The 18213-nt window shown below is 37.3% G+C and overlaps 2 long non-coding RNA genes across 2 annotated transcripts in view; one reads left to right on the top strand and one right to left on the bottom strand.

The window, feature by feature from the left end:
• LOC311579642 overlaps positions 1-5432 on the top strand; it is a 30402-nt gene extending 24970 nt beyond the window's left edge. The window contains exon 2 of the long non-coding RNA XR_014773204.1: positions 2269-5432. This is a non-coding gene — a long non-coding RNA (uncharacterized lncRNA). The remainder of the gene's footprint in view (positions 1-2268) is intronic.
• LOC311579643 overlaps positions 1-18213 on the bottom strand; it is a 91917-nt gene that overhangs the window by 19385 nt on the left and 54319 nt on the right. The gene's annotated exons all lie outside the window — the stretch shown is intronic.

Here is an 18213-nt window from a genome sequence, read left to right as displayed (position 1 = left end):
TTAAGCAAAGCATTAAAAGTTTTCTGATGAGTACATTTATTGATCCTAAATGTTATATGATTTTAACAAATGTTAAATTACCTCCATTTTCTTTCTTATTTACTACATTGCAATTTATTATTTGGAGAAAACATATAATTTTAAGATGTGTTATATAGTTGACTTTGAAGACTTAGTATATCTTCTCATGATTCTTTCCTAAACATTTGACACACGTGTATAGTTTCTCCCCTTTCTGTTCTGTCTTTCCCATTTCAATTCCTAATAGAAGAACTCTAAGGTAATTATGTCTCCAGTAGAGTCTGTCAGTGGTGATCTTTTACAGTGAGGTAATCTATGGTATGTAACAATTTACCTTTTAGTTGTATTTTTAGTTTGTTTTTCAAGACAAGTTTCTCTGTGTAGCCTTGGCTGTCCTGGACTTGCTTTGTAAACCAGACTGGCCTTGAATTCTCAGCGATCCACCTGCCTCTGCCTCCTGAGTGCTTGGATTAAAGATGTGCACCACCATGCCTTGCTATAGTTTTAGTTTTTAAAAGCTTTTTTTAAACTGATAAATCTGAAAGCATTTATATAGTAAAATAGCATTAAAAAGCATAAGAGCAAGCATCTGACCTCGTCATTGCTAAATGCTTCATGTTGAAAGCTTAATTTTGAGTAAAAACAACTATTTCAAATCTGACATTCAAATGAAAGATGTTTTGTTTTAGATTTTTCACAAAGCCGCTATGCATAATGAATCTAAGAGCAGTTTCATATTTAAGATTTTTCCATGTATCTAAATTAGATTATTTTTATATTGCCCATTATGTTCCTTAATTTTATGTTAAAGAACTAGTCTTGAGTATTTTGTAATTTAATACACATTGTATCTGTGAAGCTGTTTATCTCTGCTGAGATTGAACATCTTAGTTGGGTTAGTTTAGCTACTTATCTGTCTGGAGATTGTCCCATGTACAGTCATAACTAGCTGCACAGTTCTTACTTCAGAATGGTTCTTTGAAGACTGTGTAGCATTTGTTCCTGTCCCAGTGTATTTAGGCTGTTTTGCTTTTTACAATAGCTTGAGAAAGTTCTATTGTTACTTGAACTCTATGCTGATTTCAGAAAATAATTGTAATTTCTCTGGGTAAAGGTGAGGTAATGCATTCATTTGTAAGGGTACTTTTGTTCTTGTTGTTTGTGGAGTGTTTATTTTATAAAAGTAAACCACCTAAACATTTACAGTTGCCTTTATATAACCCAGTTTGGGCATTATAAGAAGTTTTCCTTAACCTATAGATTTGTGGTTCTCAACCTGTGGGCCTCGACTCCTTTGGGTGGAACAACCCTTTCTTCACAGGGGGCACATACAGATATTTGCGTTGATGACTCACAGCAGTAGCAAAATTACAGTTGTGAAGTTTATGGTTGGGTGTCACCACAACATGAGGAATTGTATTAAAGGGTTACAACATTAAAAAGGTTGAGAACCACTGCACTAGAGGATCTTAAAATATTTGTTTTAGGAACCTTAATATTTTTGAGGAATCTTAGCTTATATTTAACAAGCATTGCTTTAAAATTATCTCCTGTGTAGTCAGTAATACATACACAAATCTACAAATTCTTATTTGTAGTTCATGTATCATAGTCAATATTGGACAAAATACTGGTTTACTTGTAATTATGAGTGTGAATGTACGATAAAAAGTTTGACTTCTAAGTGTGATCTGATTATCTTCAGATACCTTTCTCCAAGTCAGTCTTTTTATAGTTAATAAATGATGAGTCTTTGTTGCCAAATCTGATAGTTTTATGACTACATGCTCAGCAGTCTTGATTGTAAAATTAATAAACATTGAACATAGAACTTAGTATTAGAGTAACCTAAAGCATGAAGTAAAAAATATGCTTGTGTACATATGTATTTTTTGAGATAAGAAGAATCTTTGTGCATCATAGCAATTATTGCCAAAATGAATTATAAATGTTTTCTTAGAATATTTTTCTTTTTTCTTTCATGCCATCTGTATCAGAAATAAATCAGTTGACAGATGTTAAAAAAATCCTTGAACATGGTGTTCAGTGAAATAGAAAGAATATCATTAGCCATTTAGGAGAAAGGGAGTATTTTCCCCTACTTTCACATTCCATGCAACACTTCCATCACCTTGTCTACTGTTAAAGAAATTCTTACCAGAAGATTCTACAGTGGATACCAACTGAATGTTCTCCCAATCTCATTCAGTTTTGACATCTACCTAATGATAGCTTTTTATCCTACAGTTTGTGCGTTTAAGTACCACAAAACTGCTCCCACACCAGATGGTGATTGTAAGATATATGTGACCTGTACATCTGATGGATCAGCTGTACACTGGGGGTGAGTATTCTCACAGCCCCTCCTCAGATGGTTAATGTGTCAAATGGATTTACAGGACTAAGGGGAAAGTTTTACTATCATTAGTCATCCTTTATAAAGAGTTATAAAAGCTGTTGCAGATGATAACCCCAGTACTAAAGATACATATATAGAGGATGTTGTAAAGAACTATTTGCCACCCTCCAGGATCCTTGACATGTCTAGCCATGGGAAGCTCATCCAAACCCTGTCCGAAGATTGTGGAGACTTCCTTACTCAGGACTGAATTAACTGTATCAGTGACTACTAGTCATCTTGGAATTTGGTGAATAGGCTGAAAATCTCTAATCATACTTAAGACGTTCTGCTAACTGTGCCCATCCTGAGGCTAACTAGAAGTTCTGGGCACCAATCATCTTGTTAGCATACAGAGTCACTCATTCCTGAAGAGATGCCAAGGATTTTAGAAGCTGTGTCAGGAAACAGGGATGAAGATCAAATATTTCAACTTAAAAACATACACTTGAGAATTAGACCTCTGATCTAATCTGGGTTCCGCAGCTTGACACGTCAGTGACCTTGAACAAACTGCTCAACTTTATCTCAGTAAAAACAGTAAAACTATCAGGTTATTGTGAAGACTAAAGATTACATAAGAACTAAGTGAAGAAACTGCACAATACTGGCAACATAGATGCTCAGTAAATACCTTTTTTCCCCTCCAGTAGGCTCCCTCTGTATCTGTCTCCAAATATTAGCATGTATCCTACTCAGCCCTAAAAGTGCTAACTGAATCTTTAAGGTATGTTTTAAAAACTGCTTATGTTGTGGTCCTAAGAAAGTCAAATCTTTTGAGATAAATACAAAATCTTTAGCTTCAAACTGAGTAAACAGTATCAATGGTGTGTGTACTGTTTAGTTGTATATAAAATATGATTATAAGTATACCAGGCACCTCCGAAAAATTTTAAGGACTGACATCAGAAAAGACATACCATTACCAGAGTGCGTAGACGCCACAATGTAGACCAGGCCATACTGGGATTTTGAAACAGTAGATATGAAGGTTTGATGGACTGTAGAGAGACCCAAGCTGGTTATGTTAGAAACTTGTCTTTGCTAAGTCATGTTGCATGTCCTGGGATTTGAATTGTCCCTTTTGTTTTTTTCCATGTTAAACAGGTTGTGTTTGAGGAACAGTATTCATAAAAGTTGACCAACTTGTTTTACCAGTTACATTTTTCCAGAACACTGTATAAATCACGTATTTATAGTAAATATCTTGCCTTAAATATTAGCTAATCATGTTAAATTGCATATTTCTGTACTGCATCATTCAATGACTGTAAGCTGGTATGTGATTCAAAATAGCTTTTAGTTTAGTGCTGAAGAGTTTGAAAGAGTTAAAGACAAAAACAAAAAGAGTAACATTTTTGGACAAAGCAGTCATTGAACAGACAGGCCTTGGGTAGATTAAATTAAACCTCTGTCTTCACTGTGTGACTATTGAAAAATGTAAACATATCTGACTTTGTATTCCTTATACGTAAATGAAAGTATTCTGTTTGTCTGTTTTCCCCTGTGACTCCAATTACTTTATATGTATTTATGTGTGTAAGTAAGCACATTATCCAGCAGGTTGAGTTTTAGGTTACATGCCTGGACTCATAAAATGGAGTTATTTGTCTCTTAAACTGTAATGATTATTAGATAATATAGTCCAGGTAAATCATAGCACACAGCCCTGTTAAGCACTCAGGAAAGGCTCCATTCAAAACTCAGCTTACATCTTGGCTCTTTGATTTGGACCTCCTAGGTAAAGCTAATTTTTCTTTGTACCACAAGTGTGTCTGTATTTACTAGTACTAACTTGTTAATATTTCTATCTACATACTAGTGACCAACATTGAGGCTCCCTGTCTCCCTCCCTTCCTTGTTTCCTTCCTTCCTTTCTGTTTGTGTAGGTATTTGACTGCATGGATGTCTGTGTAGCACATTCGTGTTTGGTGCTCAAGAAAACCTGAAGAGAGGGATCCCCTGGAACTGGAGTTACAGATGGTTGTGAGCCACGTGTGAGCACAAGGAATTGGATCGCAGGCCCTGGAAGAGTACCCAGTATGCTTAAGCACTGAGCCATCTCTCCAGCTTCCTGTTCCCTTTCTTAATAGAAGATAATCCTGGGACAAAGGTGACAACAGAAATTTTATTTTAAAAAAAGAAAAAAAAATCATGTTCTTGAATCAGTTTACTACCACTGCTGTTCATTATACCTTTTCTCCATATAATAAAAGTGCTAGGTGAAGAAAACTGTCCACTACATATGAATTAAAGTACTTTTATCTAAAATTGTATGAAAGCAGCATGAGACCATAAAAATGTCAATGTTGGGATTAAAAGCTATACATTCATAGTTTGGCCTCCTGTTTTGTAACCATATGATAGTCAAGCTGTTACCTCTTTGATCCACAAAGTAAGGCTTATTATATGTGATAGGAATGATTCATACAATATTAACCTGTTCAAATGTTTCTTGAATGGACCTTGTTTCACTTAAAGCAGTAAAGTGTGAGTAAAGTCAGCTTATTTCCCCACATACACCCCTTTGCTTACTGCTATTAAATTATTTGGTATTTGTATATATGCATGTATGTATGTAAGTAAATATGAGCTGTTCACTAAGACATTTTTATTCCATCATGCTCTTGGTGCAAGGAAAAGAACAAGCATTGATTGTGCACAAATGATCTATCTGAAAATTAAGTTTAGGTAGATACACAAGTGCTCCATTATGCTTCTGCAGCTGAGTCACTGAGAACTTGAGAAATGCTCGGAAAACCTTGGAATACATCAGAGTCTTCTGTGATTTCATTTTCTTTATGAAGTGTGGGTGTGGAGAAACAATGACTCCTGACTCAAAGTCAACCATTAGATGCTTTTTAATTTGTAATTGTGGAATATATACATTTATTACAGGAATTTTGTTCAAATGCCTTCTTAATTACTATGTTTTCAAACAACTTCTTAAAATCCTTTACATGTGATTCCTACAGACTTCACAGTTTATTGCTAAATAAACACTTTCTTCCAACTTTGTCTTGTGTTTTCATTTTAATCAATTTTCCCAATTATCAGTTATGAATTAAATTAAGCTACCAAGTTCTCAAACAGTAGCTTGAATGGGGCAGATTTATTTTTAAACTCTGGCATAGAGTTGCTAAACTAGCTTTGGTTGTTACTGTCATTATATCTCTCTAATAAAGATAAGGGAGCCAGAAAGCTTACTGCTCCTGTCACAGAGACAGAATCTTTAGAAACTCTGTGCTTTGTCTCATTTGCCATAACTATATCATTGATTGCTGTGTACTGGCTGCAGTGAACACTAAGAAACATAATTTTCTTTCTAGATACAATTTCCATCTTAGCAGTTGGTCTTTGTCTTGTAGTTTAGAAAATTTCCTGGAAGAGAAGAAAATCAAGGTAAGTGGCTATGGGAGCACTGGCACAGGAATGGTAGTGTGGCCACTTAAATGAACAGTGTGATCTCATAGCTCCAGGTCCAGATGTCAGACAAGTAAGTGCACAACCTATATTACAAAAGAAAGAACAGGAAATTCCACCTTTCAGAAGTAGAATATGTACTGACCTGGGGTTTTAAAATCTCACTACAAGAGCTGGGGCATGAAAAGTGGATTGACCATGCTAAGGCTGTAGAAGATAAAAGAATGAATAGAATTCTACACAGTCCAGGAGAAAATTAAAACCTTGGGAACATCAAGTCACAGCCTTCTGGTTGACAGTGTTCTATAATATCATCATTTGGAATATATTATATGATATATTGAATAAACATGTTAAACATTGCACCTGGTGTTTTCCTAGGTTCTTTGTAGTGTCTTTTGCTGGTTTAAGATATCTTTTCTGCAGTAATAAATTGCACCTGGCACTATAACCATATGTCCAGCTTCTGTGGGACAGTGCTCTTGAGAACTCTGATAAGATTACATAAAAGAACTATTTGATGATCAATAGAGATCAGATGTGATATGCTGTTTGTTTTGGTGAGTTTGAACTCTTGGTCTCTGGTTGGTGGCTTGTTGGTGAAGGTTATGGAAACATTAGGAGAAGTTAGAGGTCTGTTGGAAGAAGTGGATCACTACTAGTGGCCTAAAACTTTTATAGCTCTTCCCATTTCCTGGCCACCTTCAGCTTCCTGATTGGATGCAGAGGAACTAGCTACTGCATCAAGCTCCTGTTACCATGACTTAACCTACCATGATAGACTGTACCGTCTAGCTGCAATCCAAAGTAAAACCTTCCTGATGTTTTGTTCAGGTAGTTTATCACAGCAACAAGAAAGTTAGTTTTTTGGGGTTTTTTTTTTTTTTTTCCTTCTCTAAAATTAGGAAGTGTCAGGGCTGGTCTGATGGCTTAATAGGTTAAACTGCTTGGTGCACAAGCCTAAGATCCATCCTTCAACCACTCATAAAGGTAGAAGGACAACCAACACCAGAGTTGTCTTCTAATCTCCATGGCCCTCATGGTCACCCGCATTATTCACATATGCACACAGACATACACAGGAAGACCTGAAAATAAATCCAGATGAAAGATGTGAGATCAGACCTTGAAACAGCAAGGTTAGCACTTAAATGCATTTATTTAATTAAACTTAGCTTAGAAGTTACAACAGTTTGCTTGTCAGATTGGCTTAAAAGTTACGAGTATGCTAAAACTGTCAGCTTCTGAAACTGTATTTTTAAGGCTAAAAGCAGATCTTGGTAAGGAACTTGGCCAAGGTCATGTGAGAGTCCTGTCTTCAATGAAGACACTTCTGCTACCAAAAGCACTTTAGTACTTAAAGGCTTAGTTATTTGACCTGCAGAAGCAAGAAGTTAATCTTGGCAATGGAAAGAAATGAGGATAGCCTGGAACTACACAGGGTAGGTATAGAATAAGGGACTAGAGGCTACAGATAGACCTCATTAGGAAAGGGAATGAGTGGATGGGGGCCTGGAATGGAAGGATGGGGGTGGGTAGGAGAAGGGCTTGGAAGAGGGAATTGAGAAGGAGGGTATTATGAAAACAACACAGTAGAAGCTTCCTAAAATACTGATATGCCTAAGGTGATCTAAATGAAATAGCGAATAGTGGCAAAGACAGAGTCCCAACTAACCATCTTGTCACCAAATGAAGCTTCCAGTACTGAAATTGGGTTATGTCTAATTGAGTTGTTGACTAAAGAGTCCCCAAACAATCTGGACTGTTGTCATGAGAATAGTATGTTTTCTAAAAACTAATAGCAAGGCCCCAATCCTGAAGACAACACCTACATAATTCATTGAACATGGAGAAGTTGAGCTGGTGCTTACATTGAGCATTTACCCCTAAGTCTAGTATGTTTGGTACAGGAAGGTACTCTGTATACTAGCAAGTGAGAAAGCCAAAAAACCAAACCCTTTGATTACAGTACTGTCCTGCCTACAAGATAGGCTAGGGCAGTAATGGCACAAAGTTTGTGGGAGAGACCAATCTGATTTGATTTATGGCCCACTCTACAAGATAAAACCATGCTTGATAGTGCTTGGGTGACCAAGAACCAGAGACTAGATAGCTCACGGATGTACAAAATGATAAAATGACTCCTAATGACATTCTGCTGTCCTCAGATCAGGGCCTTAGTCAGCCATCACCAGAGAAGCTTCATCCTGCAGCAGATGAAAACAAATGCAAAGACCTACAGCCAGATAATATGCAGAGACAGACTTTGGAACACTTAGCCCTAAATAGCATGTCTCCATCCCTCCTCCCAGAACTCAGGGATCCTTGTAGAAGAGGTGGAAAGAGTGTAAGAGTTAGAGGAGATAGAAGACACCAAGAAAAGGCCCTCTAAGCTAAGCTCCTGTGAACTCAGAGACTGGAACAGAATGCACAAGGCTTACATATATATATTATGGATCCAGTTGAGTGTTTTTATGGGATTCCTGAGTGCAAACAAGTGGGTCTCTTAGTCTTGTGCCTTCTCTTAGGTGCTTTTCTGTTTCTTACCCAACTCCCATGCAATGGTTTTTGTTTGCTAATGAGACAAACAGGAAGTGGATCCAATGGGAGGAAAGGTGAGAAGGAACTGGGGGGAGGGGAGATTGCAATCAGGATATATGAGAGAAGAATCTGTCTTCAATAAAGGGAAAATGAGGATAGAACCACTAAGATATAGATTTAAGAGATGTGGAGACACTACCTAAATAGAGAAGGAAACTTACTTCCTAAAAAGCCTACAAGTAGTAAAAATTTAACTCACTTTATTTTAGCAGCAAGCCATTACATTCACCCCAGATTTGCAAGCAATATCCTGATTTGTAGTCTCCTTAAAATTTTTGGTTGTGTTAGAAGGGATAAACCTAAGTTTCGTGGCTACTTGTAATTCAGAGATTTTTGTTTGTTGTTGTTGGTTTTTTGTTCGTTTTGATTATCAAGTAGCCCTGCCATGTCCTGAACTCACTTTGTAAACCATGCTGGCCTTGAACTCACAGAGATCTGCCTGCCTCTGCCTTTGCCTCCTTGAGTGCTGAGCTTGCAGGTGTATGCGACCTTGCCCAGCTAATTGAAAGATTTTTTTTAAGGACACTACATTTTAAGTGTTATAAAGAGTCTTAAGTAATCAAGAAAGTGTTTGTAAAATATAATTAGGTTAGCTTTCTAGACTAAAACGCTTAATGATTCTATGAGTTAATAGGAAAATCAAATGGGAGGCAGCATCCAAATACTAAGCAAAATCTCATCTTTATAAATGTGCTGGCCCTGGCAACATTTAGTTCTAGGACGAGAAATGGGGGTTGGTGATTGGAGTGGTTACTGACACAAGCTACAGGAGTGAAGATACCTGGAAATGATTGAAGATTATTCCAGAATCTAGTTGAAGATTAGCATAAGGTTCATTACATCATATCCTCAATTTTATAAATGCACCACACAGGAAAATGGCACATTCTATAAATAGCAACTGATACTTTTAAACCCTTTTTAGTGTATTAGGTAATAATATGAGGTAGCAAGATGCTGGGGTTTGAAACACTGGGGTGGAATTCAGTGAATTTGGACTTTGTCCCTTTCAGTGATTCCTGATTGTATACATATGTGAATGTTACACCCAGTCTCCATATTTTAGGTTGTGAGTACAGACTTAACATATTAGAATGCTTTGAGAAATTCAAGATTGGTATAGGTGACAGGTCTTGTTTTCAGATAGCACTGACATTATTGTGCCTGTAAAAGTATCACAGGTGTTTGTTTTTGACCCTCTGATGTAGCTTTAAAGACCTTTTCTAATTATAGAATTTATATTTGTAAATGTCTTCCTTTCCTGGTGATCTTTAAAGAGAAATAAGTCATACCTTTGGCTAAATAAGTAAGAGGTAGTAGACTGAGTGATAGAAGCCTCGTTTTGAAATTAAGACAATTGTACTGGGAGTGGTGCCACAGGCCTTTAATACCAGCACTCTGGAGATAGAGGCAGGTGGATATGATTTCCAGACCAGCCAAGGCTCCATATTGGGACCCTATCATAAAAAAGAGAAAAAAATAAAAATAAGGCAATTGTAACTTCAGTTTTCTTGTTTTTAACAATACTTTTGTAGATACATACAGTGGATCTCCACCCTGTGTGTAGTCTCCCATAAATACCAGGGTCAGGAAGGGGACTAAGTCCACATAAGTGAGTGGTCCATACTGCCATTAATCTGCTTGGCATTTTCAACATTTGTTCTCAGATATTACCAGCCAGTTTCGACAGGTTTTGTTTCTTTTAGTTTGAGTTGTTTAAATTAACATTTTATGATGTAGTTTTTAACTGTGTTTTCCAGACATATCTCCATTACTCCTGCAACAGACAAGTCAAGACTTTCTCACACAGTCTGTTTAATGTTGACTTCAGGAATAGGTTCACAGTCTTCAGTATAGCACACACAGTTATTTGGCTAGTATTTTCCAAATAATTTTGTAATGGCATCTGTTCTTTAAATTCTTCAGTGCTAGGAATATAACTTAGCAATGGAGTGTGTGGCTCCAGTACATTCATGAAATTCTGTTAGATTCTTTTAGTCATACCACAAAGCTTAAATTTAACAATTTACAAAAGCACCATTCTTCCAAAGCCCAATAAATATGGCACATAAATATAAACACATCAACTGTCTGCTTCCCTTGGTATCCCTTGTAGTGTCTGAAGAACGCAATGAGATGACCGTGGCAGGAGCCCACCTTCTGTTATCTTTATCTCTGAAACAAACTAATTATACTTAGTTCTTCCAAAGCATCCTGCTTATAACCCCATGTCTCCAAATTTGCTATTTTTGCATAACAAATGCCCCACCATCCTTTCTAAGTATTGCAGCTTGAAGGGTTACGTGCTCTCACCTCCTAGTGTTACCTACTCAGCCTTGCATTCATGAAAACAGAAATCATGATGAGGCAATACCATCCAAATGGGGCTTTATTGGGGCATATGTAGGAGCACTATGGAGCTAAAACGCATGTAAACTATTCCAGGAGTGGTTCCTAGCAGCCTTGAGGAAAGTGATGGAAACAATGAGCAAGCTCCCACTTTCACAGTGAGCCACTGCACATGATCTCAGGGTTTCTATGGGTCTTATCCTTTGTTCTGGACACGAAGAATAGCATTTGGTATGGTTATTGGTTCATGCATGTTGGGTCTGACTGCTCAGCTCACAAAAAATAATAAAGGTGTCTACTGCCACCCTAGTGAGATGATGATCCTGTCAGGTTCAGACACAGTATGCCTGGGGTTGAGGAAAGGTAGAAAAGTTTGGGGGTGGTGGACAAGATACACGTGATTCCGAACTTTGTCATTACAGAAGAAATTCTGAATGGAGTTTTCTTTTTCTTTCTTTCTTTCTTCTTTTTTAAATGGAGTTTTTCATTAGGTGAGAAATAGTGAGGAATCAGGGCTATCTCTGTTACTGATGTGGTAACACTTAATTGTCCCTGATAAGAATCCTCTTCTAAAAATCTACTCTGATGCCTTTTCCTGAGATCCTGTGTATTCATTCCTCTACATTCACTGAACTGTATATGTTGGTAGACTAACTCCCCCATACTATAATTACGTTGTGTTTAGAACACAACTTTTAATTTATATTCTACCAGTAAGATCAAAAGTTGGTAGTAATAAAGAAGGATGCATGGTTGGGTGGGTAGATGCATGGGTCGCTGGGTGGGTGGGTGAATGGATGAATGGATAGATAGATTTGTTAGCCAAGTGAATGACAGTACCTTGATCTAAGCTAATGAAAACTGACAAAAGAGTTTCTTCCTGACAAGAAAGTTCTTTTCACATTGCCAGCTTGTTTTAAATTTGCCTGTATATGAAGAGTAGTCCCAGCACACCTCCTCGATTACAGTCATCACAAAGCTGGCCTTAGGGAATGGGTCAGCACAAGTCATAGCTTTCCCCCCATATCAGGAGCCATATATTTATAGATAATGCAGTGGGTTTATTGTTGTTGTTGTTGTTGTTAAAATAGAAGAAAAGAAAGATTTTATGAAGGCCAAACAAAACTAATAGAAAGGGCTTTAATATTTATTTTTTAAGAAGCTTACAAATGACAGCTCAGCTATGAAATTGTAGATACATTTATGTTAATGTAACATAAACAACCCTTGGTGATGTTTGGGGATCCAGGGAGGACAATGTGAGGTCAAACATGTCCACTCTTTTGTTTTAAGCAGCTCATCGTATTCTTGGAAGGAGAGTTCTGTTCTTTGACAATGGTCAGTCAACTAAAAGAAATAGAATGAATGGTAGCTGTCCTAGTTAACGTGCTATTTATTGCATAACACATTTTTTCAAAATCATTCTTAAACAATGTGTACTTTCCTCTTAGTCTAGTTGGCACATTATTGATCCCAGATACTGATTACAGACCAATGCCATAAGAGAAGGGTCTGTAAGTTTTCCTTTATATAAATAATTCAATTGATGAGTCTTAGTGAAACCCCTCAAAAAAAAGTTAAGAATATAAAATTCAGCTGGGCATGGTGGCGCTTGCCTTTAATCCCAGCACTCAGGAGGCAGGGGCAGGTGGATCTCTGCGAGTTCAAGGCCCACTTGCTCTACAAAGGGAGCCCAGGACAGCCAAGGCCATACAGAGAAACCCTGTCTCAAAAAACAAAACAACAAGAAAAAAGAATATAAAATTCAAAACTGTAGCAATTCCTCTACACAGGAGAAAAGGGAACTTGTATTTATTGAATATCTACTATATCCAAAATATCATTTCCTTTTTCATGAAATGCGTAGGAAATCTTTATATTTACCTTAGTATAGAGGAAGTCTTGGAAGGTTAAGCAATCTTCCCACCCACACAACATGTGGCACAGCTAAGGATTATTCCAGGTACATGTGACTTAAGCCTCCCTTCTTTCTATTATATTACTGTGCTCCAAAGGCCATATTGTGAGAAATCTTGCTTACAAAGATAAGTTTATCATAGGATGCAAAGAGAAGCACTCTGAGATGTTAATTTCCTCTCTAGCTCCCTTGTTCATTCTCCTTTGGACCAGGTAAACAAACCTAAATCCCCCACTAGCCCCCTACATTGTGTATTCAGTGCCCAGATTGACTTCAATTGAAGATCATTTGCATTGGATAGGAATTTCAGGCTTGTCAAAGAATTTGCAATATTGTATTTCATCTCCATTTGATTAGAATTGAGGTAGTGACCAAAAGTCATATAGCTAATTAATAGAAAGGGGCTTTCAACTAAATCTAGAATTTGCTAACCACACATACTGTTTCTAGTACATCCACAAGTGAGAATGTGTTCTTTGCTAAGGATGGGATGGAAGCAGAATTCATGTTTCAGTGTGCTGCTGCTTTTTCTCTTGAGAAAAGTTCATCTTACTGAGGCATAAATTGTATTAATATCTTAACAATCCTCCATATCCTCTGGTAATTATCTGAATGTGAAGATATCAATCTACATCTTGAAAGGTTCCACAAATGAGCACTGGGAGTATAAGTGGTAGAGCATCATTATTCTTAAGTTATATGAAGGTCTGCCTTAATACAGTATAGAAAGACAGATTAGAAATCCAACACTGATTGGAGTAGAGGGTGCCAGCCCTCACTGAGATCTCGTAAGTGGTGTGCAGGTTCATCAGCTACCTAGGCCCAGCTGTTTTCTAGAAAAGTCCAGAGCAGGAAGGAGAACTGTGGAAGTACATTTTTTTTCTCATTTTATTTTTAGAAATTTGGGCAAAGGGAGGAAAGGGGACTTTCAAATGATTTGTCCATACCAGATGAAGTGGCAAAACAGGAAGAACATTTTGTTTGGTTACAGAAGCTGAGTTTAGACTGTCTACATCTTTAAGTTTCATTTTTATCTAAATCCAGCATTATAGAACCACATAACCCTGTACAGTGAATCAAGACAGGATATGCGGGCAGAGGAACTTGATTCTGGGTAAGGACTTCTGAAACATGAGCTATTAGCAAAGAGAAAGGTTGGAGAAACATACTTGACATTGCCACTCATGAAAATAAGTTTAGGCATACTGCTTTCAGCATTGCAGCTTTTGCTATTTCAAGTAAGGCTGAAGATAGCAGAAATGGTTCATTCTTAAGATCTAGCATCCATCAACTTTCTCCCAGACTATTGATTCTTTCACCTCTCTATGTTGCCTTTTAATGCTGAACATGCATACTTGTGCCATACCTTTCTGAATATAAGAAATCATTCCTTAGTCTAACTAATAATTTTCCACATTTATAGGCATTGGAGAAAATAATCATAGGATTTTCTCTTGATTACTGAAATATTTCATCGTTTACTGGGACAATTCATCATTTCAGTATTACTAAAGGGTGTGTCTACCTTCCCATTTATTTAAAAACAACAACAAACTACTAAATAATTGTTAAACCAAAAGAAAAAATTAGATGGGAAATGCTATATGATATCTATCTAACTAAAGGTACAAAATTAGAAAGATAAACCCATCACTTGCTGGTACCATTTTTGTCTTAGTAGTATTTGCCAAGCTAATGAGAGAGTTGTCACTTGTATTCTGGCCTACAGCAGCAGAAAACAAAGTTGAAATCTCCTTACCCTCCTTGAAAGTGCCTACTTTGGTCCAAAGGTTAACATGTTCAGAAGAAAAGGGAGCGAGAAATAAACTAGCTAACTAAATCTATTTAACCAAATTTCAAGTCAAATGGAGAGCCAAAGAAACCTAGAATCATGCCAGTCACCCAAGATATATAGCAATAGAAATCATCCCATGCTTCAAATTATTCCTACAAATAATTCTGGTTATGTAGCATTACAATGCCAGCGTCTCCAGTAGAGGTTCCTTTCAGTAGTTATTAGCTCAGTAAGTCACCCACAGCTTTGGTTATCCTCATTACCTACCTATTGTTACTCTTTTTTGCTGGGACTATATTCCAAAATAAATTCTTGCTTGCACACATTTTTCTCAGTCGTGCTAAGACATTTGGGGCTATAAATATGTAACAAACAATTTCTAGAACCTTTATTGGGCCAATCAGAAAGTGATGAGGACCTTATTGCTTTTAGAAACTTGGATGGTTGAAATTCCTGATGTGCAGTAGCATCGACAATAAGTGTGGCTTTTACTCGTGATAAATTGAAATGATGAAAATCTAAGCTAACACCCTTGCTTATGTGCTCTTGGCAACACATGCACTATGTTGTTAGTATTAATTTTAAGGAATATAGAAAGCTATCACTGTGGCTTATGGACTTCAGAACTTTTATGGAAGGAAATAAAATGACAGGCTGGGGTTTGCCAACTGATGACCTCAAAGTATAGTGAAAGTACCCCCCTACACAACAGAGATTCCTGTCTGCCGTCTGACACAGAGGCTGCTCAAACTCAGTCACAGGTTTTTAGTTGAGAGCATAGCAATTAAACAAATTCAGCCCTATTGGTCTCCCATAGGTCAGGGTCAGATTCCAGGTAAAGAAATAATAGAACTTAATATATAGGACCTTGACTCCAGCTTCCTCAGAACACCGGATGCATAAATATCTACCTGCTTCCTAGGGAAAAGTCTTGTGTACAGATCCTTCCAACTTGGCTTGACATATGCACTTCATTGGATGACGTTGCTCCTCATGTCTATTTCCACCTCTCTATAATATAGAAAGAAGATAGCATAGTATGAAAATACTGCTGTCAAACTACAGCTTTCTGTGAACAAAAAACTGGCTAAGAAGAAACTTCCTACTTGTTTATTGTATGATTAATCTATCTTGTATCAAGTATATGGCTTAGGATATAAATAAAAATGATCGTTTATCCTATGGTGAATAATGTAGCAGTCCAGAGCTGAGAAATGACAAGACTTGAAGATACCAGAATGCCAGGAAAAAGCCCAATAGATGGCACTATGTGAGTAATGCAAAGTGAGAAGATTTTTGTGTCTAATATTATTTGACACAAATATATACCAAGGACATGCTCAAGAACCAAGAAGATAGATTGGATCTTTGAGATGCCTGCCACCTTTTTTTTTTCTTCAACTACTCTGGTGATGTCACATAGGGTCCCTGATAACAAAAATGGTAGCTATGCCTAAGATCCTTCTATCGAAGGCTACAAAATGCCTGTGGCAGAGACCAGTGCTCGGCCATTAGTATGACATATGACTTCATTCCTTGAACAGAACATCCAGTTGGGTAAATGGGATGTTGATTGCATATTACATTTTACCCTTTCCCCCTGGAAATGGCAGCAATTCAACTTTCAGGAACTGCTAAGTAGTTCAAATGAGAGTTTGCTTTCTGTTTGTAGTACCACTGCACAAAGACTTCAGAGATGTATTTAAATCTTGGTCATGCTGTGTACTGGCTATTCAGTTTGCTTTTCCTGTGGCAAAACAGCTAAAACAGCTTATCAGAGGAAGCATTTATTTTGGCTCATGGTTTCAGCTAATTTAGTCTGCTGATGTGTAGCCTCATATGCATAGCCATAACACAGCAGCAGGAGAATGTGTACAGCGTTTTCATTTCATGGTGGATTGAAATCAGAGGAAAGAGAGTTGGCTGTTCTAGGCTGACTTTCTCCTTTTCCTCTCATTCCATCTAGGACCACACCTCTTGTGATGATGCCACTCTTGCTCAGGGTGAATCTTCTTCCCTTTGTTCATCCTCTGTGGAAGCATGCTCACAGACACAGCTAAGGGTGTGCCTCACCAATCTTTATACTTGAAGTTGTCTCTAGTTGACAATGAACGTGATCATCACAAATTCACACTTTTCAATCTGACACCCAAGTACATCACTTTAAACCATAATATTGTACCCTTGTTCCCCATAATGCAAAAGGCACCCAGTTCCATTAAAAAAAATACTCCTTGTTATTTATAGTCTCAATACTATTCAAAAGTCCGAAACTAAAGCAACTCTTAGCTGATTTGATAAAATTAAAAATAGAAATTTATGAACTTCCAATATACACAAATTAGGCAGATTCTTCACCAGAAAGTGAAAAGGGGGGGTGGGGGGTTAGGTTGAGATCAAATCACGCTCAAAACTCAGCAAGGGCAACCAATAAATCAGATTTGCTGCATACTTCGCTGCCTCACAGCTTCATGCATTGCCTTCCCAGGATCCTTCTAGTAGCTCCAAGGCTGGCTCACACTGTGTCCTTCAGAACTTTGCTTTAAAATAATAAGTCTGTGGCACATAATGACATGATGACTTCAGATGTCTTGCCATTTGCCACCTACATTCTCCATTCATTCTTCATTGCTTTCTTCAGCATATGTTCCATATTCCTGGCATCTCCTATAACCTGAAGTCTCTACTGCAGCTCAGTGTTCACTCCTACAGCTTCATGCATCACCCTCTCAGGAGTCCATGTAGGGAACCAAAACCTGGAACGCATTACCTGCCTTTTAGACCTTTCCTTAAAAATGTTAAAGACCCATTCAGTATTTCTTATATCTCACATGCTTGAAAAACCATCATCACATGGATGATGCCAAGCTCTTCTACTAGCTTGAACCATAGTCAGACCTCCTTGGGACACATTGCCATAGCCTGCTAGGTGGCTAAACCTGAGAAATTACTTTTCTTAGGTGTTGCTGTGTGATCAGAGTTCCCTAACCACTCTCTTTTCTTTAGAAAATGTCTGTCAAATGAGTTTACAATTTTACACCCTAGATCCTACAATAGGATTTTCCCAATTCCTGAGGTGATCTTAAAGCATATTTCATATTGTCCCAATACAAAGTGCTTTGCTTCTTTGTAATGGTGCTAATCTCTTTAATATTCACACAACTTATTGTTTAGTCCTTTTCACAAAAGATCATGAATTTTTAAAAAATCTATTATGCCTTTTGCTTCATATTCTCACTACAAATCTGGCTAATAGAACTAGGAGTAACCATGCCAGCCCTTGAATTATGAAATTTATTCTGACAAGTTATACTAATTAGTTTGTCATCTTTAAATTTAGCCTCCCATAAATCTTCAAAACAAGGACAATATATAAATTTGTTACCAAATTGTAACATATGTGACCTATACCCCAATTCCCGTTACAACGCAATCTGAAATCATATGAGCATGGTCTTTCTGTCCATATTTCAGTCAGCTTTCTGGTCATCTGACCTTTTAGTAGAGTCATGCATGATATCTGCATGATTTTAGAAATTCTTTAGCTTGCTTGTTGAAATCCTTCACAATTCTTCCTACAAACCAGTTCCAACAGCCTAAAAACCATATGGTGAGATTTAACCATTGTCATGACCCCTCCTGCTGCCCCACCCCTGCAGCCGCCTCTCTGGTTTTTTGGTTTGGTTTGGTTTGGGTTTTTTGTTGTTG

The sequence above is a fragment of the Acomys minous genome (assembly GCF_964271855.1).
Source record: "Acomys minous genome assembly, chromosome: 12".
NCBI lineage: Eukaryota > Metazoa > Chordata > Mammalia > Rodentia > Muridae > Acomys > Acomys minous.
Note: the sequence above shows the minus strand (reverse complement) of the source record. Positions and strands in the feature narration are given on the sequence as shown.